Source organism: Anolis carolinensis, chromosome 5 (genome assembly GCF_035594765.1).
Source record: "Anolis carolinensis isolate JA03-04 chromosome 5, rAnoCar3.1.pri, whole genome shotgun sequence".
Lineage (NCBI taxonomy): Eukaryota > Metazoa > Chordata > Lepidosauria > Squamata > Dactyloidae > Anolis > Anolis carolinensis.
In genome coordinates, this window is record NC_085845.1 from 2551676 (window position 1) to 2578172 (window position 26497).

General features: G+C 46.7%; 1 protein-coding gene and 1 long non-coding RNA gene across 3 annotated transcripts in view; both read right to left on the minus strand.

The window, feature by feature from the left end:
- exoc6b (exocyst complex component 6B) overlaps positions 1 to 26497 on the minus strand; it is a 268475-nt gene that overhangs the window by 183604 nt on the left and 58374 nt on the right. The gene's annotated exons all lie outside the window — the stretch shown is intronic.
- LOC134299458 (uncharacterized) overlaps positions 1 to 26497 on the minus strand; it is a 30078-nt gene continuing 3581 nt past the window's right edge. Inside the window, exon 2 of the long non-coding RNA XR_010006679.1 lies at positions 1 to 26497. This exon is cut by the window's right edge and continues 2648 nt beyond it. This is a non-coding gene — a long non-coding RNA (uncharacterized LOC134299458).

Genomic DNA, 26497 nt, shown 5'->3' on the forward strand with positions numbered 1-26497 from the left:
TAATAATAATAATAATTTTATTCTTATATCCCGCCCCATCTCCCCGGAGGGACTCGGGGCGGCTTACATGGGGCCATGCCCAGACACGACAGCACAAATCAGATAAAACATTAAACCGAGCAGTAAAACTTCAACATGATTAAAAACAGTCATAAAAGTCAATATACACAATAATATTAAAATCCCGATTTGGGTCAAAAGATCCAGGCCAAGGTGCAAAGCAATATCAAGTTATCAGGGAGGGATAATTCCTGTTCTGTCTGGAAGGCTTGGGATAGTGCCTTCCTGCCTAGCAGAAGGGGTCAGGCTGGATGATATTTTGGGGTCCCTTCCAACTCCAGGTGCCTATTGGTCTTGCATTATTTGCGATTCCCAGGGGTCTGCTGCTGCACCGCAGTCCCCTTCCAGAACACATGGCTCTCTGGACGAGCCGTGCAACCGACTAAAGCAGATTGCGCTTGCGATTGGGACGTGCGTCATCGCCGGCTGCCCACCCGCACTCCCTATCGGTGCGGAGGCACGCAGGCCAAGAGCACACCCAGGGAGATGCCGTGTGCCCACCGCCAGGCCCCTCTCCCTTGCGCCGACTTTGCACTGGGACGCAGGCAAATCAGAAACAGAAGGCTCGCATGATAAATGGCAATGCAGAAGAATCCAGACACCCCTACAAAGATATTCTTGCACTTATGCACACAGTAGGTTTTAATTATATTGTAATAAAGGACTAAATGCATGTACATTTTTCTCATTTACTAGATCGGGAGGTTTTTTAAGCCAAGAAGTGTATTTTAGATTTTTTCCCCCCTCCTTCAAACAATTAATATAGAGAGCAAGAGAGAGAAAGAGAGAGAAACAGCAGTGTGGCAAGCACTGGATTTTTTCCCTTGTCAATTGTTTATTGGGGCTCCAACTGAATTTAATGAAAAATATGGTTACAATTTGGGGGGGAATGGTGCTTTTATGTTCTGCACAAGGGAAAACGTCTCCTCCGCAGCCTTCGGGGCTCTTCAGCAGAAAGCGGCCGCAGGGCCCTCGGGCCGGGAACCCGAATCGGGAGCCCAAAGATGTGGGCTGCAAAATATGCCAAGTATCCACAACAAGTGAAATTGGATGTAGAGAAATATGTTCTCAACATTTACTTCTGTTTATGAAGAAACCAGATCCAGATGCCCCTGACAATATCTTGTGTGAACTTGTCATTAACCATCTGCAGATGGAGGAGGAAGAGGCGCATCCTGACATTTCCAAGGACGGTTTGCCCCAGGCGAGATCCCTCACAAAGGTCAACTGCGGGCCATGCCGCTCTGAGCCGTCCTTGGAAGGCAGGCCTCTACAATGGGAAGGCTTCAGCCATTGCAATCCTCTGGGGCATCCGTCAGGAAGGCTTTGGCTGTGTTGTGCTGAAAAACAGTAAGAAGCAGGTCCCAATCTTTCTTGAGGATCATCAAAGATTTCTCCTTAAACAGCCTTGTTTGTCCATCTCAAATAGTCTGAGGATCTTTGCCAGCCATTAGGGTGACTGGTTCCTCCCATCCCTAAGCACAGACCTTTCTCACTGCAGTTATCATATACTGTAGTCACTTTCCATGATTTCTTTTTAGTTGATTGCCCAGAATTCCCAACAGATAGACATCTCTTTTCATCATGACTTTGACCTTAACCATTTCTTCCAGTATCATATATATTTGAGTGCAGTTTTGTGGGCCTTCTTGCAAGACCATTGCATTGTTTGACTGAGACCACCTTGGGCCATGTGCCTCCAAGAAATCCATGTCTTTTCCTCCCTTCCTTTCACCAATAGCTGCACAATGCTGGAATTGGACACCATCTCACTTTCTGTCATGTCCATCCATGGAAGCCTCCAGAAGGAAAGACCACAGCTAGGACTGGGGCGCCGGCAGCTCTGTATTCAATTGGGACATCCAACAGTGGCCTCCTTTATTACGGCAGCAGGACAAATGGATGGAGACAGGCCCCAGATGTATTGCTTTGGGAACACTGCACTGGAAACACTGCAGCGTGGATGCTGCCAGAAATCGTTCCAAGTGACTAAGAGTATTTCTGTAGCGATTCTCATATGCAGCATACCCTGGCAAGATAAAGGTATACAAATCCACACTATGTACAGCATAGCCAAAACAAGCTCAACATCAACAACAGGTCTTCTGCTAACAAGCAAAAAGCCAAAACCATGACTCATCAGATACGGAAGCAAATAAAAATAAGTTGACAACTTGCACCTGGGTTTCACCCTTCCAAGACTGGTCTGTCCCTTTCCAGGATTGGGCAGGGAGTGACACTCCATCAAAGGCTCTTCTTTTCGTGCTTACCATATGGCCACCTCCAAAATGAGACACAATGAAGTGGACCAGTGAAGTTTACATCTGAGGAGGCGTTTTCTCAGGCATTTGGACCCTTCGAGGTGAAGCTCAAAATCCTAAAGTAAGTTCAGGAACAAAGGGACAGCTGGCACAGTTCTTCCAATGATGGCCATATATGTGACGCATCATCACCCCCTTTATTTAGCAACGGGAGAGCAAGGGGGCTTGGGGCCCCAGGGGCCAAACTCAAGAGAGGTCCCTCTTTCGAAGCCTTGCCGAGTGTGCTCTGTTTCTTCCTACCCTTGAGGCAAGAGACATCTCCAATTGAGTCATGCCTTGGTTTATTTTCTAGAACATTGAGAGTTCAACAACCCCAGAATTCTCTCATGTCATCAAAATTCAATATTTCATTCCATCCAGATGAAAATTGAAATTGGCGTGGGAAAATACCACAGCAATGGCTGCCGTTCAAGAAAAATCCTCTACCGAGACATTCCAAATCAACACAAACCGGCGGCGTTCTAAGGTGAATGAAACGGTTTGAGTGAATTCTTAGCATAGTTCAGATTTGGCAAAATGGCTTTGCAGATGCTACTGTCTTTGCTTCCCTGGCACCGCTGTGGTTCTGTTCCTTATGCATCTGAAGCCGGGCAGCAGAAACAGATCTCCATTGCACTCCCAAGACCACACAACAAGGCTCCCCAAGGCCAGGAACACCGTGCTGTCTGTGTTGCGCTGGAACGTGGAGCAGGGCCCAAAGAAATCAATCCCACACAAAGCCTCTTCTACCAAGAGCTGAGATGGGGAGAGTGCCAGTCTGTTTGCTTGCAGGTGTTCTCGTGAAAACTGTCCCATCTTCGGCTGAAAAGGGAACAGCCCGGAACAGGGACAAGATGGACATGCCTTAAGTATTCATTCCCATGTCAAAAAGTGGAATTCTTAACCACCAAAGCCCCACGGTGAAGGACAACAGACCAAAGAGAACTTTGCCCAGTTTTATACTTCTTTTCAACTGTCACTAAATGTTACAGAAGAACAATTCATCAGAGTAAAATGTTTGACGTTTTGTGCCAAAAACAAAAGTGGATCATCAGAGCCAACCCAGCTACTCAATGGTGGACCTCCATCTAAAAAGCTCGCCCAGCAGCAGTGAGTTGTCCAGCCCCTTTCTGGGGCATTTGGAGAAGGAGGCCCCACCGCCTCTCTGGACAACTGGGTCCACTCCTCTACCACTCACGCTCATATCTGGCTTTTCTCTGATATAACAAGACCCAAGGTGACCCATGATATATTCATAAACAATACAGACTGAATACAATTCAAAAGGTTCAATGAAAGTATCCAGAAATGCACATGGTGTTCTGCAATGAGGTCTGACAACTGGGGGGACACTGGAACTCTCCGTCCTTATGTCTTGGAAACTCACCGGCTTGGAAAACAATGTGGTTCCAGGTCACTATGTGTTCTTCCGATTATAATATCCACCACCATCAGTTTGCTCCATTTTCTTTCTCCCGCCAAGAGGCAAACAGCATTCCTTTGCCACTGAGGAAGGTCAATTTTGACAGGGCAGTTCTGAGGTATGGGGTGAGTTTTTGTGTCTATTTTTTCTGATGTCATAGAAATTACAGTTTTGCGAAGGGTGCATAAAGAGCATTTGCTTTTTCTAGTGCTATATTGTGCTGCTAATTCAGGTTTGGCTTGTGATCAGTGGCAGCCTTGAAATCCTTTCCCCGCTGACTATGGCTGAACCAAGGAATTTCCTTGTTGTTGTTGTTGTTGTTGTTGTTGTTGTTGTTGTTGTTAATTATATCCCCTGAACACCAAACTTTGCATTTGTCTCCGACAAATTTCCCTTTTTTAGTTTCCAACTAGTTTAACCATTCCACGAAGGTCATGCCGAATGTTGTTTCTGCCTCTGAGATATTAGCCATCTCTCTGGTTTTGCATGTGTGGAAGCAGTTCGGATCCTTCCTGTAAATGACCAGACTGACTGACTGAGTAGAAACCTCCTTTCGCTGATCAGCATTCTTAGAATAGTTTTCCAACCAGATAGGAACCCACTGGCTGCATGTTATCTTAACTGAGCCTGGATTTCACAAGTCAAAACACAGTCAAACATTCAGCTGAAATCAAGATAAACTACATCCAGAACGGGACCACAGTCTACTAAGCAAATAGCCCAAGAAAAGAAGTTACTTTACAACCTAACTGAAGAGGCTTAACTGCAGCAACAAAGAAAACCCCTTCAGCTGTTCCAGGGAGGCAGGAGAAGACAAGAAGGCCATGGAAAGAGGGAGAGAAGGATCCATGGATTTGGCCCGAGGATCTGGAAAAATAAGAAGAACTGACTGCCTAAAGAATCCTTCACAGCAAAGACCTTCCAGTTTCTGGGGAAAAGAAGATTCTGCCTCCGTATTAGAGTCCTCTATCTCTGCAAGCACAGAGCAGGACACTTTCCAGGGGCAGGACCATGAAGACTGAAAGTGCAAAGCTCAAACCAGCTCCTTTTACAAAACTGCCAGACATCTCCCAAATGGATATCGGCTTTTATCCTCACCCTCCATCATTACCCAGTTCATGGAACGCTCCCCGCTTTGCACAGCCGCCACGGCCTGATGCAACATCTGGAATAAGGATTTCTCCCCAAACCTGGCAAGAGCCAAGAAAGCAAAGCAGCAGCAGCAGCTATTACCTCCACATTCCAGAGCCATGAAAATGTCATCCTCCGCCAACCCAGTCGACCGCCTTCCCAGAGATTCCCCCCGGCCCAGCCGCCTGACCCTTTCCCTCGTATTTGCTCTGCGCTCCTGATAAGTAAATGTTTCCAAGGGGGTTTTATTGTGGTTTATGCCAGGGCTGTAATTTTCACATCTTCAAAAGAAACTCTCTCTGAATGTTGGCTCTCCTTCAAAGTTCTCCCTAAACCCTTTCCGATTCTCCAGTAGCCCCTTGTCTCTTGCTCTGCCAGACCCCATGCGAGAACCAAATCATAGTTTCCACTGCCAAGTTTATCCGAGAGAGATGATCACAGCTCAAAGAAACAAACTAAAAATACAACTTCTCTCTAGTGAAATGGAGCAAAAGGAAGGCAAAGAGGAAAAGAAACATTAGGTCACCCAGCATGGCAAGACTTGTTCTATGGCATGAGATATATATGTCATATATAACACCTCATACATACAAGATAACATAATGTCAAATAGTCAGATTGAAACATCTAAAGGAAAGTCATGGAGATGTAATAGAAACAACTAGCTTTTTGCTGCTCCAGAGACTAGAATATAGACCTATATGCTCACACTGCAAGAAAGAGGATTGTGACTAAATGTCAGACCCAATTTTCTGAGGTTAAGAGCTATTTGACACCAGATTATGAACTGTCTTTTGAGTCTTTTCTTTTGAGGTCAAAAAACAAGGCCTGGGTGGTTGTCTTTCAGGAGTGCTTCAGCCAGAGAGAAGTTGTATTGCCAGAAGTTGGCACACATGGCCCTCGGCCCTCGCAGTCCCTTCCGATTCTACAAATCTATGAGTTGAAACACTGGGGAAGGGAAGGGGCTTGCCTCCCAATCCCTGGTCTCAGGGAAATTTTGCAAGACAAAGATTCCACTGCAGCTTCAACACAGCACTTCCACAACGGCTATGGCTCCCTATGGTATCTTTTCAGACACATCAATGCCTGAACATGTTGCATTAGCATAAAATAACCCCACAGATCGACTCCTTGTGGGAAAAACAGAGACTTCCATTCCTCTTTCTCAGAACTCCCCTTTCACATCTTTGTCATCTCAACTGTCTCTGACTCGGCCAGTTTTCTGTTTCTGGTGTATTTCAAACATTGTGTGTTTGTTTTTTCTATCTGCAGCAACTTGTCCTTCCAACTCCCTTTTGGTTCACCTTCCTGCCAATTTACATTCGGTTTACAAGAGTAATATGTTCATTTTGCTTTTCTATTTCAAAGAAAACTCTAGGCCAGTGCGTCTGGAAGAGCCTGATGTGGGGAAGTGTCATTAAATGCATGCGCATCACTTAGTTATCGCTGGACATTTGTCAGGGACTGGGACCAGCACAGGGACCACCGCTTTCAGGAGCATGGCTTTCAGCGCACCTTACATCCCAAAGATTAAGATACCAGTCCCGCTCAATTCTGCCCTTCAACAGCACCATCGCCTACTTGCATGCATCCCTTTTTATAATGGCTGATACCTCTCACCCTGCGAAAGACTGGGCACAAAGGCCAGGAAGCTCGCACAAAGGCCAAGTCTATTCCCACTGCACCCAGAAGGTAAATTTACCATCCCAAGATCCATCAAAGAAACTGCTTTTGTTGTTGTTAGCTGCTGTCACGTCAACTTGGACTTATGGCAACCCTACAAATACGAAACCTACAAGTCAATGATGAAAGAGGCAACTAGCTGAGCCATGCTTCATGAATTGTGATGATGATTCAAACAAGTGAATGCATTATGCTAATGATTCAAACACGGTGTGGTTGGACTGCAACAGCCAACCTACTGCCACGGACAGTTCATCCTGAAGCACATTTGCTTCTCTGGAACCAGGCTAAGCAATGCACCAAGGGCCAACGCCACAGCCACCTCCTCCTCTTCCTCCTCCTCCCAATGATGCCCCCATTTCACATATACACCTGAGCACAAACAAGCTGCGTTTTAACTTTGTCTTGTTAATGGTTGTGATTTTATCGTATGTTTTTAATTTTCATTTGCGCGTTTTCAGTATTTGAAGGTTATTGTATGTATGTATGTATGTTTATTTTGTATTTGTAAGCTGCCCCGAGTCGCTGCGGGGAGATGGAGGCAGGGTATAAGAATAAAATGATGATGATGATGATGATGATGATGATGATGATGATGATATTATTATTATCACCCCTCAGAGCCGGAACCACGCATGGCCAGTCCTGCCTGGCAACTCAGGAATGCTCCATGTGGCAAAAGTTTCCCTTTCTGAAGGTTGCTGGTTTTATAATGCTTCAGCGAAGAGGCTGGGAGTTGGTGCTTGTCCTTGGAAGGTTCAGCAAGGACACATCTAGTGGCCCTGGTTCCTCACACATGAATTACATTTCCAAGGGAAAGGGTGCAAGTAGCCCCACGCATTCGGCTGCTGTTTATCTAAAACCACAGAAAGGCTTAACACTTCCCTTGAAGCGAAGGTCTCCCTGCCAAGGAAACGGGAGCCTGACGCAAAGCAGGAGCCAAGCCTGGACCCCGCTCAAGGCCAGGCCGGAGATCCCACCCTGATTTCCATGCCATCACCAAACTCCAAGCAGAAATAAGGCTTCTGTTTTGAGGATGAGCTGGGATGCAGGAGAGAGATTTTAAAAAGAGAACGAAGGCCTTCTTCTTGCCTTGGGCCCAAGTTGCCAACTGCCATCCCCCCCAAAACAGCCCCAGGTTCTCCAGAGAGGAAGGAGCCCCCTCTTTCTTTTGCCTTCTTTGTCTCTACAACTTCATCAAGATGCCAAAACCCCCAGGAGGAAAGAATCAGGCCCTGGTTTCTGGTATGAACCAAGGGGAAGGGTCAGCCAAAAAGACAGACGTGGGAATGCTTTCAAGAATGCTCCCTGTCCTTCCAAAATGGCTTTCCAGGGAGGTTTCTAGAGCAGAATTTTTGAGAGACCCCCTGCCAGATACCTGTTAAGAATGGAAGCATGCATATTGCCCAACGGCTGGGAATCCTACCCTCATGAAAATGTAGATGGACTGCAACAGCCATGGCCCATGATAAGGGAGGCAGGGAGCCACCGTCAACCTGGAGAGCACTGTGCTCTTGCCGGACTCTGCCCTACGGTGGGTGTGCTTCTACGAAGGAGAGATGGGGACAGAGGGGATGAAAAACTCTCAGAAGGAAAGGAGAGGAATGGCTCTCTGGACCTCTGGCTGACAAAGAAAGTACCAAAAAACAGTCCATTTACAATGTCACAGTCCATTTAGCAAAAGGTGAGCAACATCTAGAAATGTTCTGTTTAATGCTCTGCTCTAGAATATTTCCTGATACTGACATCAACCTGATTTGGCAGTAATTGTTTAGATCCTCTATTATCCCCTTTCTGACGATAGAGATAACATTTGCAGTCTTCTAGTCTCCTGGGATCTCCTGTCCTCCAAGAAATCGCAAAGATGCCAGACAGAGGTTCTTAAATTACTTCTGCCAGTTATTTTATATATATGTAAATATTGAGTATAGAATACAGTGAAAGTGTGAGAACAATATCTTCTGCCAGTTCTTTTAACACCCTTGGATATTGTTCATATGGCCCTGGAGGTCTCAATTCGTTTAGATTGGCCAGATATTCCTGAACTGCCTATTTACCTATTCTGTACTACATTTACCCCACTGCATCATCTACTCTACTTTCCCTAGGTTGACCACAATTTTCATTTTGGGAAAAGACTGTAAAAAAAGGCATTAAGCACTTCTGCCTTTAATCTCTCCCATGTTAGCATGTTGCCATTGACCTGTATGGACCGGCCCCTGCCATTTCCTAATTCTTCCCTTTGCTATGAATATGACCACAAGCAAGCCTGAACTCATTCTGACTTCCTATGCCCAAGGCAAGGTAGCGGAAACTGCACAGTAATGCTCTGAGCCACATTACTGGCTGAGATGCAGAGAGCGGGGATGGAAAGATTTGTCTTAAAAGTCAAGGTCTGAGAGAGCTGGAAAAGGGTGTTCTTGGCCAATACTACAGACCAGGAGGAAAGGAATGGCCAGGTGGCTGCCTGGCCGCACGTGAGCCTGGAGTGCCTGAAGAATATCCTGCTAGAGGAGGAGATGTGGAGGAGATACGGTAGGGATGGTCCCTGAAGAATTCTTGCTTGTCAGAGTCAAGAAGACAAGGGTCCAAGGAGGAGAGACCTAGTGCCACGGAAGGAATCAGCTCATACTGACCGTCCGCCTGCGACAAGCAGTTCAATATCGCTGGGGTAACATTTCACCTAAAAACACCTGGGATCACTCTTAAAAAGTACATTTCAGTCTTTGCTCTGCTGTCTCTCAGTATACATTTTGCCGAATGAAATGAAATTTCTGAAACGAGGAGGGGCACACCAAATTACCATTGTTCCCATGAAGGTTTGAAAGCTTCAGAACTATTTCCAAGGAGCGGGGGGGGGGGGGGGGGGAAATGAGCAAGTATTAAACCCTGTCCCCTGCCATACCTCAGTTCTCAGCCTTATTAAAAAAAAAAAAGTCCCATATTAAACCCAGAGGAGAATAACAGAAGAGAACTTTTGCCCTGGTTTTCGCAACCTAAACGGAATGTTCTGTACTTTCCACTCTTGATTCGAAGCAGACCGGACTCAGTTCCTGCCCGGAAAGGAGAGCGGGCTACGCCCAGGAGGGTCCGCTTTGCAGGACACGAGCGGAGCCAGCGCACGCGGGAAGGGGGCGGATTCTCAGCCACCCCTTTTGCCCTGTGTCCCAACGGCGCCCTGAATGGGCGGCAAACGGAGCAGGACCTCTTGGCACAAGGGCCACCCTGCATCTCCAACGCGGAGGAGGCCTTGTGGAAATGCTGGGACAGGCCAGTTCCTTCCTCTAAAATAGATCCTTCAGCATCTGGTATCCCTTGCTGGGTCTCCCATCCGGCACAGTTTTCCAGATCGGATGGCACCTGTTGCTTTCAGGTTATTTAGGCCTCATTCTGTGTGAGTAAAGCCCTATGAGGTTCATGAGGGGCTTCCATAGATCAGCAAACAACTTGAAGGCACACACACAAATAAATCACGTGTTGGCTTAATGTCAACTCAATGAATTTGAAAGGGTTTTCTTAAACAACAAATTCTCAGAGGTGATTTTACTCTGAAATAGAGCCTTGGATAGCAGACATCCCTGCTAGAAGGATAGTTTCAACTGTGCCACCCTGACTACCATCTCTACTAAACGGGGGTTTCAATGCGATGGTAAAGATGTCCCAGCACCACAATCCCCAAAAAGTTCTGTTCAAAGAAGAAACTGCTGGGTTACAAAGCAAGTCCAGCACAAACCGGCCACTCTTTCAAGCCAGCTGAGAAGATCCAGCTCGGGAGATGCTCCTTCTAGCTCAAGCCATCTCTTCTTCTCTGTCCTTCTCCTTCTATGTTTGGTCAGAAAGGATCTGAAGCTCTGGATACCTCTTGCAGGCTGGTGAGAGCACCTTGCATTTTCATCCTGGGCCCACAACTTGAAGTTCAAGGCTCTCAAGACCTGATAGAGATTTCACAGCTTTGGCACCTGCATCAAAGCAGAAGGCAATTTCCAGCAGTCGAAGCCTTGAATGGTTGGAGGAGCAAGGCATTGGTTGATTCTAGTCCAGGGGATTTGACACAAGCCACCTGGTTCAATGACAAGGCTGAAGGCTCCAACTAAGTATTAGGAAAACCATCTCGACAGGAAGAGCTGATTGATGGAGGACTAGACTTTTAAAGGGCAGCTGGATGCCTACTTCTCAGGGATTCCTCTGGATGTGAATTTCCTGTACTAGCAGCAAGGGACAAGGCCTGGTTACTACTGGAATCTTTCTTAACTCTGTGATTCAGAGAATCTAGTCCATCCCCCATACCTTCTTGCCAGACATATTTTCAATTTGATTGCATAAAGGGAGAGAATAAAACCTGATATTCAGTATTTCCAATAGCTGCCACCTGCTCCAAGTTGAAAGGGGGTTTAAAGGAGCCCAGGCATTTCTTCAGCCCCTGGTTCCCAGCCTCCTCCGAGGCCCAAAAACCCAATAACCCTTTTTTACATGCCTCTTATCTCAGGACCCTGGCAAAAGCCAAGACCTATAACTATAAAACTTGTTTTGCATTTACATCTGGCTCTCATGCAGTGTCCTCTTGGAAAATGCTTTGCTCAAATTGAGTTTGAATTATCTGTCAAGCCAATTGTTCCAGGATTAATTAAACAGGCCTCCACGCAACTGTAGAGGAAACCTACTTCGAGATGGGCTCAAATCCAGAGGAGCAAAGGCCATGAGGCCCAGCACACGCATGCTGCAAATGTTTTTTCCAAACTGCTTGGCATCAGGCAGTGGGCCTTTGCACCCATGGTGCCAGAAACTCACCTTCGGGCATAGAATAAATCTTAGGAAATCCAAAGCCTACTGCTTCCAGGAAGAGAGAGTGAGCATTTGCAAACCAAAGACTTAATCCACATCAGCACAAAACAGCTTGGCCCAAGAGAAGCAGGCAGAACCAGCCAGATCAAACTGCTATGGACACTCCGCTGCTTCTCGTTCTTGGGCAGATTCAGAACCCTTTGCCATGACAAGTAGCATGGAAAAGCCACTGGTGCACCTGGCAGAAGGTGGATTCTTTCTACTGAGACAACCCCACCTGCAAGCTGCTTCCGGCCTTCATTTGGGGCGCTTGTGGTGCCATTCAATGTCCTAAATGGCTTGGGACCTGGAGGCTTGAGAACACACCTCTGCCCAAGAGGTGGGACACGGAGGGTCCACTCCATGTCCCACTCTGGGACCGACACGTTGTGCAGGAACATGGGAGTGGCCTCCTCAGCATGGCATCCTCTTCATGGAGCATCCTCCCCTTGGAGGCCTGCTTGGCACTGACACTGATCTCTTTGGAACCCCAAATTAAAACAGACCTGGTGACTACAGCCTTTTGGAGCCAAACCATGTGACGTCTTAAAGTGGACCTAGATATGGCTTTATCTACTTTATTTATTTATTTACAGTATTTATATTCCGCCCTTCTCACCCCAAAGGGGACTCAGGGCGGATTACAATGAACACATATATCGCAAACATTCAATGCCAACAGACAAACAACATTCAGTTTTAGACAGATACAGAGGCATTTTTAACACCTTTCCAGCTTCACGATTCCGGCCACAGGGGGAGCTGTTGCTTCACCGTCCATTGCTGGCTGTTCTTCCTCTTCTTTTCCTCTTGAGCAGTTTTATGGTGTTGTAGATTAGTTAAATTAGCCTCCCGCATAAAGCGTACCTAAATTTTCCCTACTTGACAGATGCAACTGTCTTTCGGGGCTGCTAGGTCAACAGCAAGCCGGGGCTATTTTTTTATTTATTTTTTTATGGTCGGAGGCTTAACCCGACCTGGGCTTCGAACTCATGACCTCTCGGTCAGTAGTGAATTTATAGCAGCTGGTTACTAGCCAGCTGCGCCACAGCCCGGCCCTACTTTAACCTTTTATGCTGTTTTAACCTGGGGGTTTATTTAGTACACTTTTATCCTACTTAAAATTATTCTGTTGGGTTTTTTTTTATGCTGGGACTGTTTTGAACTGTTTGTCATGGATAAATGTATGCCACTGTGGCCCCTCAAGACACACGGTGAGATATACATGTTTCAGTCCCTCCGCCGCAGGGAGAGACGTGGCCAAGGCCAACTTCTTCCATGGGTCATGCTGTACTCCAAAACGCAAAGGACCGCCCTGCTCTTCTCCATGGGCCGCTCTGGAGGACTTCTCGGATAGGAGGCGGGAAAGTGCCAGAGAGGCCACCAGGCTTTCCATTTCACCCTGGAAAGGAGGGACCACCAGCACTGAGAGCACAGCTTCAAACCAGAGACAATTAAAGCAATGCTTTGCAAAGCTGGGGGTCCTGGCAGCAAGAGACTGGGTCGCAGGAAAGTGTCAGGGCACTGTTGAGAGAACTGAAGAATGTGTCCTTTCCAGAGTAGCTGTAGGGGGTGCAAAAAGACTTATTCATGCAAGAAGAATGCTCTGGAATAAGAGACACTTCCTAGGAGCCAGGTCTTGCCAAAGGGAAATTGTAGCTGGCGCACTTGGGTCTTCATGGGGGAGTTCAAGGTCCTTCTGAAGAGTGAGAGCTACAGCAAATGCCAGGCAACATCTGGGAAGCACCACAGCCTGAGTATCTCTTTCCACATGCATTTATTCAATACGGCATTGATTACAACTTAGAACCAACTCCCAACGTCCAGGCGAGGAGTCCATCTCTATCAGTGAAAACTACCCTTCGGCCTCTATCAAGATGGCATTATGGTTGCCCAACACAAAAAGAGAAGAAATCTCATCTAAGACGTCACTGTTAGGTTCTCTTCTTCCAGTTGTGTTGTGGGTAAGTCTTCCCCAGAAGAAAGCACCAAGACACACGCTGGGTAGATTCAAACAGGTTTTATTGTACGGAATACCAGAATCTTCTCTGTAGCCCATTTATATAGGGGCTCTCACATACCAGAGGGTAATTGAGGTTTTATGGCTGGCCAGTTTTATGGCTGGCATCTGTTCTTTGTCAGCGCTTGCTCTGTGTCCGGAGAGGTCATAAGATCGGAGACCATGACAGTCACCCCTTTAGTCAGGGACACATTCCATTCACTTCCACACAACATGGGCTCCTGTGATCCCAAACCTCATTGCTAATTCAAGATCTCCAACCACCTCCAAGAGCATGATGCTCCTGGCTGTTTGCTTGCAGCTCCTAAAGCAAGACTTCTGCAGGTGCTGGCATTCCAACCGAAAATCCTTCAGCCTCCTCCTTTTGGTGGTGCTGGGTGCCTAAGCCACGGCAAACCAAGGCATGATAGTTTCACATTCCTTCCAAAAAGCCCTTTAAGTACAAGAGTACTGGCACTTTTATCTTTGCCTTTTATTCCCAACTATTTCAGGGAATATAAGAGCTGTTGAGGAAGAGCAAGAGCTGTTCTTGAACAGAGCTGATGAAAGCCACTCAAGAGGCATCAGTGACAGGCTTGAATTATTACAGAAAATCTATTTAATTTTGGGCATTCGGAACACATTCCTTGTGAGACTCTAACTCACAAGAGGACATATCCATTGACAGCTTCAGGAGCCAAGAATGATGCATGGCTTCCATCAGAGCTCTCACTGACTTCAGAGCCTCCCAGGATCTTTCTACAAGGAATGAGCTACTCCTCAAATTTGTAACTATTGGATCTCCTGCTGAGGCAAGGAATTCGGCCCATTTTGCTTTGTTATCACTCATCCCAAATCATTCTTCGGCCTCCTGGAGACGCCAGGAAAAAGTTTAACACAGAAAGACAAAGCTTGCTTGTCAATTTAAGCCAGAGGAGCACTTGCCCGCCTATTTCCATTGAGGTCCAATCCCATTTGGTCTGCTAATTGGTATGCCAACATTCAAACCCCACTGATTCCATGGGCCTCTACAGTTAGAGGACTCGTTGTCTTATGATGTATAAAAATAAACAAAATACATCTTAACTTGGATTTCGCTGTGTGTCAGCACTCTTTAATGGCTTCATATCTAGTGTTTCACCCAGAAACACTAAATTCTGAAACCAAAATCTTCAGCACACGGGGCCCTTCCAAAGGAGGAGAATCAAGGCCACAAAGGCTCCCAATGCGCAAGTGGAGAAGGATAGCCCTAGAAGCACAGAATCGTAAGAGAAGCAGGCGACACACTCCTTTCCCCTTCTCTTAAAGAAGGATGGCACCCAAGCCTAGATCACTCGCTCGTCTCAGCACCTCATGTGTCCAAAGGGAGCACAAACACCCTTTATTCAATTGGAAAGTGACTTAATTACCTGAACTAAGCATAGTTTCCGACAGCTCTCACAAAGACAGCTCCGTCAGGCCCTAAACGTCACAGAGAGAGAGACCCAAAGGAAGCCATCCAATAAGACCCCATCCCTAATCTCTTAGGTTTCGGCTAAGCTTCAGCCCAATGGTTGCCCAGCTCAGCCAGCTGAATAAGAAAACTCACTCAAGACAAGCCCATTCTCATCTCCATCTCATCTGAGACCCTCCCCACTTTGACTCCCACAAGCTTCTTTATCTTGTTATTCTAATGCAAACAGACTTCTGAAACTTCTTTCCTCGCTGCGGCAGCAACCACAGCCCTGGCAGGCGCTCCCTGGATCTGGAAAGGGAGCAAGCTTTCAAACTGTTTAGAAATAACCGTTTGGGCTTTTCTGCTTTCATCCCACAAAAGGCGGAAACTTTGTGCGGGACCACAAGCTGTCAGTTTCCCAGCAGCCCCCAAATCCTGCCTAGCTCTCTAGTGTAAACAGTGTAGTAGCAAGCCACCACATCAAGGCGTGGGGCTCTGGCAGGAATGTTTCTGGCGTTGGGCTCACATTTGTTCTGCACATGCCACTGAACTCAAGGTATTCCCATTGTTCAGCTTCTAAACCCCAAATTTTCAAAAGGGCCACAAAAACCGGAAGAGGAAAAGGGAAGCGGTAGGACGTTTCTCAGCAACCTGCTCTTTGGGATGGGTTCCTTGCACACAAGGGAAGGGAGATGCTGCTCACAAGAAGAGCTGCCCAGATTCCCCTCGGCTGTGCTCCCCATCAACCTTCCTAAGGGCACATTATGCAAACTGACTGGATCAGATTCATCACCAGAGCACATGAGGCCCAGCATGGTGCAGCAGTTCATGAGCTGGACAAGCACAAGATCCCACCAAACCAAGATCCAACGGAGCTAAAGAATTTTAGACCTATCTCATTATGAAATAATGATCACAAGTTTTTCACTGCAATTTTAACAGAAAGATTTTTTAAAAATATTTAAATGAATTCATTCATCAAGACCAAGCAATTCAGCAACCTACCAAAACAGCAAATTAATGACATCCTTAGAACAATCCTACACATAATTGAGGTTTTAGATAAACACAATGAAATAAACATGGTCCTGATATTTCTAGATGCAGGAAAGGGCTTAGACAATGTAAATTAGGAATTTCTATTTGCAATATTAGAAGAGATGGATTTTGGAAACAAATGGATAGCATGAATCATAGAATCATAGAATCATAGAATCGTAGAGTTGGAAGAGACCTCATGGGCCATCCAGTCCAACCCCCTGCCAAGAAGCAGGAAATCGCATTCAAAGCACCCCCGACAGATGGCCATCCAGCCTCTGCTTAAAAGCCTTCAAAGAAGGAGCCTCCACCACAGTCCGGGGCAGAGAGTTCCACTGCCGAACAGCCCTTCTCACAGTGAGGAAGTTCTTCCTGATGTTCAGGTGGAATCTCCTTTCCTGTCGTTTGAAGCCCTTGTTCCATTGCATCTTAGTCTGCAGGGCAGCAGAAAACAAGCTTGCTCCCTCCTCCCTATGACTTCCCTTCACGTATTTGTACATGGCTATCATGTCTCCTCTCAGCCTTCTCTTTTGCAGGCTAAACATGCCTAGTTCTTTAAGCCGCTCCTCATAGGGCTTGTTCTCCAGACCTTTGATCATTTTAGTTGCCCTCCTCTGGACGCTTTCCAGCTTGTCAACATCTCCCTTCAACTGCGGTGCCCAGAATGGGACACAGTGTGATTCCAGGTGTGGTCTGACCAAGGCAGAATAGAATAAGGGGGAGCAGGACTTCCCTGGATCTAGACGCTATTCCCCTATTGATGCAGGACAGAATCCCGTTGGCTTTTTTAGCTGCTGCATCACATTGTTGGCTCATGTTCACCTTCCTCCCCACGAGGACTCCAAGGTCTTTTTCACACACACTGCTGTCAAGCCAGGCATCGTCCCCCATTCTGTATCTTTGATTTCCTTTTTTTCTGCCGAAGTGAAGTATCTTGCATTTGTCCCTGTTGAACTTCATTTTGTTAGTTTCGGCCCATCTCTCTAGTCTGTCAAGATCGTTTTGAATTCTGCTCCTGTCTTCTGGAGTGTTAGCTATCCCTCCCAGTTTGGTATCGTCTGCAAACTTGATGATCGTGCCTTCTAACCCTTCGTCTAAGTCGTTAATAAAGATGTTGAACAGAACCAGGCCCAGGACGGAGCCCTGCGGCACTCCACTCGTCACTTCTTTCCATGATGAAGACGATGCATTGGTGAGAATCGCCCTTTGGGTTCGTTCGCTTAGCCAATTGCAGATCCACCTAACCGTAGTTTTGTCTAGCCCACATTTTACTAGTTTATTTGCCAGAAGGTCATGGGGGACTTTGTCGAAGGCCTTACTGAACTCCAGGTACGCTACATCCACAGCATTCCCTGTATCGACCCAACTCGTAACTCTATCGAAAAAAGAGATCAGATTAGTCTGGCATGACTTGTTTTGGTAAATCTGTGTTGACTATTAGCAATGACCGCATTTGTTTCTAAGTGTTCGCAGACCACTTCCTTGATGATCTTTTCCAGAATCTTGCCTGGTATCGATGTGAGGCTGACCGGACCGGATAGGGACCACATTCGCCTTCCTCCAATCTGCTGGGACTTCTCCCGTTCTCCAAGAACTCTCAAAGATAATTGCTAGTGGTTCTGAATGACCTTGGTTATCATGAGGATGAAGGAAGTCAGTTCAAACGCCATCCAAGCCCATGCTGAGAGAAGACATCAAAGCAATGCAGCACACTTCTGGCCAAAAAGAGGCCAAACTGGGTGACTGGTCTGCCCATGGAAGACCATTCTCATCAAAGCATTTCCTGGGACAAAATATGGACAAAATATCCTACAGCGAGTCTGGATTCTAGCATGAGAGGAACCTCTCCTTCTCCAGGTTTGTGACAGAAAGGTTCTGAAGCAAAGCCCACGAGTTTTGAACCCCTGTTCTTCAAAAACCTTTTATGGGAAAGACTGCAGTTCAGTGACAGCGCACATGCTTTGTATATGAAGCTCCTGGGTGAAATCCAGTATCTAGATGACAGACTACACAACGGTGGTCCAACCTCTGCCAACCCAGGGTCTGAATTCAATTTTGGAAAAGTTCTCAGGGGCTGCGTTCCCAGTGACGGGTGTGGCCGAGGCAGCAACACCATTTATGCTAAAGCTCTTACTGAGAGTAATTATGACTCCAAAGAGGCTTTCCGAGGAGGGGGGCAGGGTACAAAAGATGGGAAAGCACTGAATGAGGCTGCCATGACCAAGAAAGCATGGCCTCCGAAGAAATGCAGGGATGAAGGATTCGGAGTCCAGAAAGAATGGATCTGAGGTTCCTCAGCCGGAATTGGATGGAGAAACCGCTGGACCTGACAGCTTCTTCCATTATTATTATTATTGACACAACAACACTGTATGACACAGCAAACAAGATAGATATGCTGGATTTCGACCACAAGTTGAACACTTCCTAAGTGTCTAGGACTGTGTGATGTATTTTCGGATGATGCAGATCCCAGTAGGGTGGTCTTTTGCAGTTGGCAGATCGTAAACTAGAGCTGACAGCTGGCACAACAAAACATTGCATGGAAAGTTCCTTGACAAAACTGAAGGAAAAGCTGACAAGGAGAAGACCTGGCTCTGGCTCACGAATGGGACCCTGAAGAAGGAGACAGAAGGCCTGATCCTTGCAGCCCAGGAGCAAGCCATTAGAACAAAGGCAATCAAGGCCAAGATCGAAAAATCAGCTGATGACCCAAAATGCAGACTGTGCAAGGAAGCTGACAAAACCATGGATCATATCCTCAGCTTCTGTAAGAAAATCGCACAGACAGACTACAAACAGAGGCACAATTATGTGGCCCAAATGATTCATTGGAACTTATGCCTCAAGTACCACCTCCCAGCAGCAAAGAACTGGTGGGATCACAAACCTGCAAAAGTATTGGGAAATGAGCACGCAAAGATACTGTGGGACTTCCGAATCTAGACTGACAAAGTTCTGGAACACAACACACCAGACATCACAGTTGTGGAAAAGAAAAAAAAAATTATTATTATTATTATTATTATTATTATTATTATTATTATTGTTGTTGTTGTTATTTATTATTTATTTATTTACAGTATTTATATTCCTCCCTTCTCACCCCGAAGGGGACTCAGGGCGGATCACATTACACATATAAGGCAAACATTCAATGCCTTAACATAGAACAAAGACAAGACAAACGCGGGGCTCCGAGTTGGCCTCGAACTCATGACCTCTTGGTCAGAGTGATTTGTTGCAGCTGGTTGCTCAACAGCCTGCACCATTATTATTTGTATCCCGCTCTATCTCTCCTGAAGGAGACTCAAAGCAGCTATGAAGCAGCTATGAACACTCCCCAAACCAGTGAGCAAACATCTACGGTGGCTTATTTTACCCTAGAAGCTTCAGCTCTTTCATAGTCCATGAAGCTCCAATGGTGGGAGCGACCTATAAATCACACAAAACTTAAGGAAGACTTGGTTTCTTAAAAACAGAGAGGTGTCGGCCTCCCGCTAAGACTCATGGGCTGAGAAACTTGGAAGGGAGGCGGGAAACAAGGTCCTCGTTGCTCCTTCCTACTCACAAGACCACAGGGATGTTGCTTTCAAGGACACACCAATATCCTGTAGTTATTTTTTAATTAATCTGGTGGTTTGGACCCAAGGTCTTCTGTTGTGTCCAACACGCCACCAGCTTCACATGCCACAGGAGGCACTTAAACTGCTCTGCACCCCACAGCCACTTTAACAGGAGAACTCAAAGCCAGCACCTCACGTAGTGACCATGTTCAGAGACAGTAGCTGGGCTGAGCCAAGTACAAAGGTCTGCATGGTCACTGTAGTTAACTCTTGCCCTCTCACCATTTCTGCCAAATGACTGACCGACTTGGTCATAGTGATGTCCAATGAAGGAGAATTCCCTTTTTCTGAAGCCTGCTGTCCTGCTAAACAGCTCTTAATGTTGAGAAGATCTTCTGAATGTCTACTTAAACTCTCCTTTGCAATAATCCCAATCCAAAGAGTTTCAAGCAGCAGAAAACAAGTTTGCGGTCTCGTCTACATATAGTCCTATATGAAGGTGGCTTTGTTGTGTTCCCTCTTGGATTTCATCTTCTCCAGGCTAAAAAATACCCATCATTTGAGACTCCCGCTGATTGGAAGCTGCCGTCTACTTGAAAGAAGGAAGATTCAGAAGTCACACTGCTGGTTTACCTGATTAGCAATATCAAATACTACTAATTACTCTTGCCAAGACTTAACCTGCATCGTGGTTCTGCTGTGGATCAGACGTGGCTCTTGGAACCCACATATCCAAGTATGGGATGAAGCTCACAGTTACTCGCAGGGAAACGGGATTGTGCGAAATGGCTGCATGGAGTGTGACAGCAGACGCAACATCTGAAAGGGAACACCAAGGTAATGGTGGGGAGGCAGCTTTTGTAAGCTGTAGCTGAAAGTCAGATGACAGGAAGGGGAAGGTTCTTTCTGGTTGGCTAGAGATCCGTGCCAAGGAGCCCAGAACGGAGCCGGCTAATGGTGTGTTTAGATTAGAGCACTAATTTCTTATGCTCCTAAGTCCTGACCCATGGAAAAACAAATGGAATGAGCGAAACTTTCTCTCCCCTCAAATTAGTCTCTCCACCAAAGGAGAAAAATAACCTCGGCACCAAAAGGCAAGAGGATGGTGTTTCTTCTCTTGGGCATCTCTGCAGGCAGCTGCTCAAATAATCCCTCCGAGGGGCTTCCAGGAGCTTCAAGCAAGGCGAGATCCACTTGTGGGTCCCAGAGGTCGGAGTGGAGGTGAGGCAAAAGGTGTTGCACTGGCCAAGGCCCGTGACTCTACCAGAGGAGAGACCAACTCAGAAGAAAGGTCTGGGCCAAAAGATGGAAGGAAGGCTCTCTGTGGTTGGTGTTTCTGTGCATGGGCTGAGTGGCTACTTATTCCGCTTTGGCCAGACCTGCTCACCTGGAGCAAGACTATGTCCAATTCCCCAGAATTGATGAAGGATACAGACAAGTTGGAGGGTGTCTTCAGCAGAGCAACCCAAATGATAAAAGGTCTGGGAGCTAAACCCTATGAAGAGCTCCTTAAGGAGCTGGGGATGTTTAGCTTGGAGAAGAGAAGGATGGGAGAAGGGGGCATGTTTAAATATCTGAAAGGATGCCACGTTGAGCAGAATGAGGCAAACAGATCAATGGATTCAAAGTGCAAGAAAAGAGATCACACCTAAAGGTTAAGAAGAACTTCCTGGTAGTTAGAGCTGTGAATATACTGCTTTCTTAGATTCCGGTGTAGTCTCCTTCTCGAGAGGTTTTTAAGCAGAAGCTGGATGGCCATCTGTCAGGAGGGATTGGATGGTGTCTTCCTGCCTGGCAGAAGGATATTGGAGTGGTGTTCTCTTCCAACTCTGTCATTCTGGTTTCGCATTGATGTGGTATTGGGGGCTGTGTGGTGGTGGTTGGAGTGTGGAGGGATGGGTGTGTTGTTTTTGTGATGTGTGCTGGGAAAAGCATTTAATTTTGTTATACAATGTACAATAAAGTTATTCTATTGTTCACTAAAACTGAAGATGGCAAATTACAGCTCCCAGACTTCTCTACCTAGCATTGGCCACAAGTGATGGTCCAAGACCCTAACTTCAACTTCTCAGGAGAGAACCAGCTTCCCAACATCTAAGCTCCATGCACCTCTGATGGCATTGTTTGTGAAGGATATCAGTGTATCTCAAAAGATCACCTTTGACTTTGCTATTTAGGCTTACTAACTCACAAAGGCGGCTACGCTATGCTTCATGTTGTTTCAAGTTAAGAGGCCCAATTCCCCAAGAAAGCAAGGGCCTGCCCCGGAAAAGCAACGTGGTTCCTGCTCAGTTCTCCAAAGAGCCTCCCAAAGAACCCACGCTGCTCCCAGGGAGATGTGAGGACAGCCATGATCCAAACACATGTGGGAAGGAGGAAGCAGCATTCTGGGAGGAAGGCCTGCAAGCAAACCCACTTGCATTCATGGGAAGGAGAATTCGGAGCAGAAAGAGGCCAAAGCGGGGAGGGGGGGGGAGAGAAGAGGAGGAGAACAAGGTCATGCAGCATGCGCTCCACATATGTCTTTAAAGGAAAACCAGAGAGGCGGCGAAACGTGTGGTAGGAAGAACACGCCATTAATTTTTAGCATGTTACAACCCATTCTGATCGTTTCGTGGGTCCCGTCTGGCATCTGAACTCTGCGTGCACCTTTTCGCCAGACATGAAACGAATGGCTCCTCCGGCACTACAAAGCGCAGTCCCCCTTTGCTGAAAGGCACTTTAAATGCCTCTCCAAGTGCTCCCACTGGATGGAAATGTCAGCAAGGCATTCAAAGCACACCCGCCGCATACCAGAGAACCATTTCAGCCCACACAGCACACTGGGATGGAGCACGGCCCAGGCACTCTCCACCTCTGTCTGGCAAAGCCATCTTGCAAGCCAGAGGCTTCCATCTTTAATCCCCCAGCATCACACAGCAGAGAGCAATCTTGTGCGCATGAGGCCCGGACACAACAGGCTTTGTCTTCTTAACTGAAAGAACATGGGGCTCCTCTGCTTTATCGCTTCCAGCTGTGGGCGCATGGCTTCCACAGGGCTTTCACCCGACAACACACAGCATCTGGCAACCTGTGCGCACAAACAGACAGGCACAATGCAGAGAAGCACCTGGAGATCCCCTGGCCTCCCCACAACAGGCCAGTCCGGCTGAGTGCGCTGCCCTCAGAGACCTCCCTGCCCCACATGTCCAAAGAGGCACCATGGCCGATGCTGCAACGGCACCCAGGAGGGTTGGGGTCTTCCCTGAAATACAAGGGCAGCGGGGCTCAACCAGGTCCTTGAGGCACCTCCTGATCACAGAATCCTAGAGTTGGAAGAGACCCCCAAGGGACATCCCCTTCAACCCTCTTCTGCCAGGAAGGAACACACAATACAAGCCATCCTGACAAATGGCAATCCAACCTGTTTAAAAACTTCCAGAGAAGCCCTCCTCTGGACACCTTCCCTCTTGTCCATTTCCTTATTGCATTGCTTTGCACAGAACTAGACTCAGGGTTATTATTCCAGGTGAGATTTGAATTGGATTTCATCCCTGAACTGCACAAGTCTCTTGTGCCATCAAGTTTCCGGTCCTCAATGAGTTGCTAGGCTAGAGACAGGGCTAAGCTACATTCCTTTGCATGATTTCCCAAAAAGGGCTTTGTCTTTCCTCCTCCTGCTAGCCACTGTCTCCCCCTCCCCCTTTAATGATATAGAAATGGAATTCTGTGAAGGAACTTCCTTTTATGTTTTATTGCCCTGGGCTGCCCATGTGGCCATTCGCCATTTTTCAGTCTTCTGCTTTTCTTTCTCCCTGTGAGGATGCACACTGTCAGCTCATGAGCTCCAAAAACTTTTCTATCAAGAATGTATTTCTTTGACTTCAATAAATATTTTTGAACCTAAAGTTCTGACTTTGCAATCCTGAACCATCCACAGGAATAGAAGCTTATCCTAGCTCACCACACATACATCTCTGCTAGTTATGAAGTTTACTTCTGGTAGTCCGCTATATTTATGGTGGAATCACCCCAACTGAGGGTTATTTTGAACCTAACAGCTCAGATTCCCCAACAATTTGACCAAAGCAGAAGAGAGCAGGACTAGGACTTCCCTCCATCCAGACCAGGGGTTCCCAACCTTTTTTTAAAACCAGGGCCCACGTAACCAGGGACCACTTTGACCAGGCAATACTTTGACCAGGAAACACTTTGACCAGGAAACACTTTGACCAAGGATCACTCTCCAACATTAGTACCAAAAGTGTTAGAAATCAGTTTCTGGCCAACTTTAGATTCGGTTTGGTTATTTGGGGTGCTGATTCAAAAAACTGCATTGTATAGACCACATCAGCTCTAGTTTCTGATAAAGTAGTTGACATCTGCTTGCCCACAGAAAAACATATTTAATAATGTAGAGCTGATATGGTCTATCCAATGCAATGGTCAGATCTGCCGCTTTGAGTCTCCTCGGAGAGAAAGGCGGGGTAAAAGTGATGTAAATAAATAAAAATAAATAAAAATCTGTGGAAAGGAACAGAAATAAAATCAATAAATAAAGAGGAAGGAGATTCGTAGACCGGATTTTCGTTTTCGCAGCCCACTGCTGGGCCACGACCCACAGGTTGAGAACCACTGATCTAGACTCTAGACTCCTAGTGATGCAGCTTACAATTGCCTTAGCTATTTCAGCTGCCATATCTCACTGTTTTTGGAATCCTTTTGACCCAGCTAAACAAGTAAGGAAGTCTTTTTAAGAGGAAATGATAAGGGAGAAATGGATGAAGGAAAGCAAGCAAGCAAGAAAGAAAGACTTCTAAGAGCAAAACAACCTTGGAACCAACTTCCCAGAACAGCAAGGGGACAGTCTGGCCCACTTGTTTATCTGCTCCTTGCAAAGCTGGACTCCTGAAATCACAGGGAACGAGAGATCCCCCCCCCCCCCCAGGGCTGGAAACCCCCACATCTGCCAGCATTTTAGCCGGGCTTTTTCCTGTTAAGAGTAATGAGAAGCATCTAGCACCGGCCAACTACGTTGTCCTCCTCCAGGAGATTTATAGAATATGGAAACCATTAAAATGCTCACTTTCGCTCTTTAAAGCAAGAACGTAGACCTATAAACAAGGCCTTGGGGGCTTTTCGGCAGCTTAATCCACACAGGGAATGTTTTGTTGTTTAAGTCGATCAGAGGCGGGGAACCAGGCCCGGGAAGCTCTGAGTGACAAGAACTTGGCTGGGAAGGCAAAAACCTGAGTGTAGGTTGTATGGGCCATTATTGTGGTTTTTGACGTAACTCCTTCCAAAAAAGCTTCATTTGCTATAAAGATCAGCGGTGTCCAGTTTGCCCAATTACGATGCAAAGAACCAAGATTGCACCATTATGGATGTAGTGCCGTGTCCGCTCACTCCCCCTCTGTGATGCAACTGGTACAATTTGTGGCCTGAGCAAAGCTACCTTTCCAGCCACCAAGAAGAAGGGTCACAGGCCCCTGGAGCTGGAAGAGACCCCAGAGTAATCCAGTCCAGCCCCATTCCGCTATGCAGGAACACACTATCCAAGCCCTCCCGACCAATGGCCGTCCTGCCAAGGAGGAAGACTTAACCCTAATGTTCAATATTTCTAGCACCCAGATAAGCAGTAAAGGCAACAAGGGGCAACCTTGTCTCCTCCCTTTTGGTATCTCTATACAGTTTGACAATTGACCATTTATTATTAATTAATTAATTAATTTCCATCATTTCTATCCCACCCTTCTCACCCGAAGGGACTAAGGATGGCTTACAAAACCGGCAGAATTTGATGCCAATACACAACAATACAAAAGAATAAAAAATAAGCAGTTAAAAACAGTTAAATAAATTAGCAATATGAAATATACAGATTTAAAAACAATACAAAATACTTGAGCCATTCATCCACAAAACTTTGTACATAAACCTTAATCCAGCTCTTTGTTTAGCTCTTTGTTTTGAATAAATGGCGCTTATGGCTCTCTCAAATTGCTGGCCAACTCCATAGTGCTCTAGTACCTTCCCATAAATCCCCAGAAGACGTTATCAAAGGCTTTCTCTGCATTCAAAAATAGAAGAGCAATAGCCCCTTTGAGTCCCCTTTGGGGAGATAAAGCGGTGTATAAATAAATATAACAACAACATCTGTATTAGGATCTTGCTGTACAATCTTTAGAGAGTCTTCCAGCTGCCCACGGCTGGTTTTGTTTCAGTGCCAGATTTACGGGGCCAGAGAACCCAGCTTGTAACAACGCACTTACAGGTGGCTCATAAAGTCTGGCCTTGGGCAGCCTACTGATGCTCAGCCCTCCAACTGCTGGACGCACCCCCCGCTGCCCACTGCTCCGGCCAGTTGTGCCCGGAGCTTCCAGAAATGGCCCCCGTGCCCCACACTCTGCCTCGATGGGGTTAACTCAGCCTCTGAATGGCTACCAAAAGGGTTATGCGCTTGGAGGCAATGCCACCAACCCTGAAATAAGATGAAACAGAAAACAACGGCGCTTGCCAACTTGGCCAGAACCAGGGAAGGTTATTAGAAACATATTCCTATTGAGAGAGGCCAGGAGAAAGACATAAGAAGCCTTCTTTTGCTCGTTAATATATAAAATTTATACTATACAACCAACGTCTTTGATCTGGGGGAGCCAAATTCCCTTTTGCTACAAATCCGCTTGTTAATGTTTTCAGCACCCCACAGTCGCACCCGCCACTCAGCCAAGAAACGGAGCACAACCGAACGCACCCCACTCTCTCCCTTTGTTTTCCCCATGGTCGCCGTTTGTGGGGGGCGCCCCTAGAGCAACAGGAGCCTGCTTTACCACACAGAGAGATCACTCGTCATCCAGAGCGCACAGCCAGCTCCAAAACACCCCTCCATAACGGCACCGTAGCGTTCCCAAGAGGTGGGTGGTAAGGCCGTCCTGAGAGTAAAAGAAGGGCGGCGGAGTCACGGAACGGAGAAGCAACTCGGCTTCTGCTAAAGTCACGCAGCAAGCAAATAACAGCCGTGGAAGGAGAAATGCCAAAACAGAGCCCCAGCCCCACAGTCCC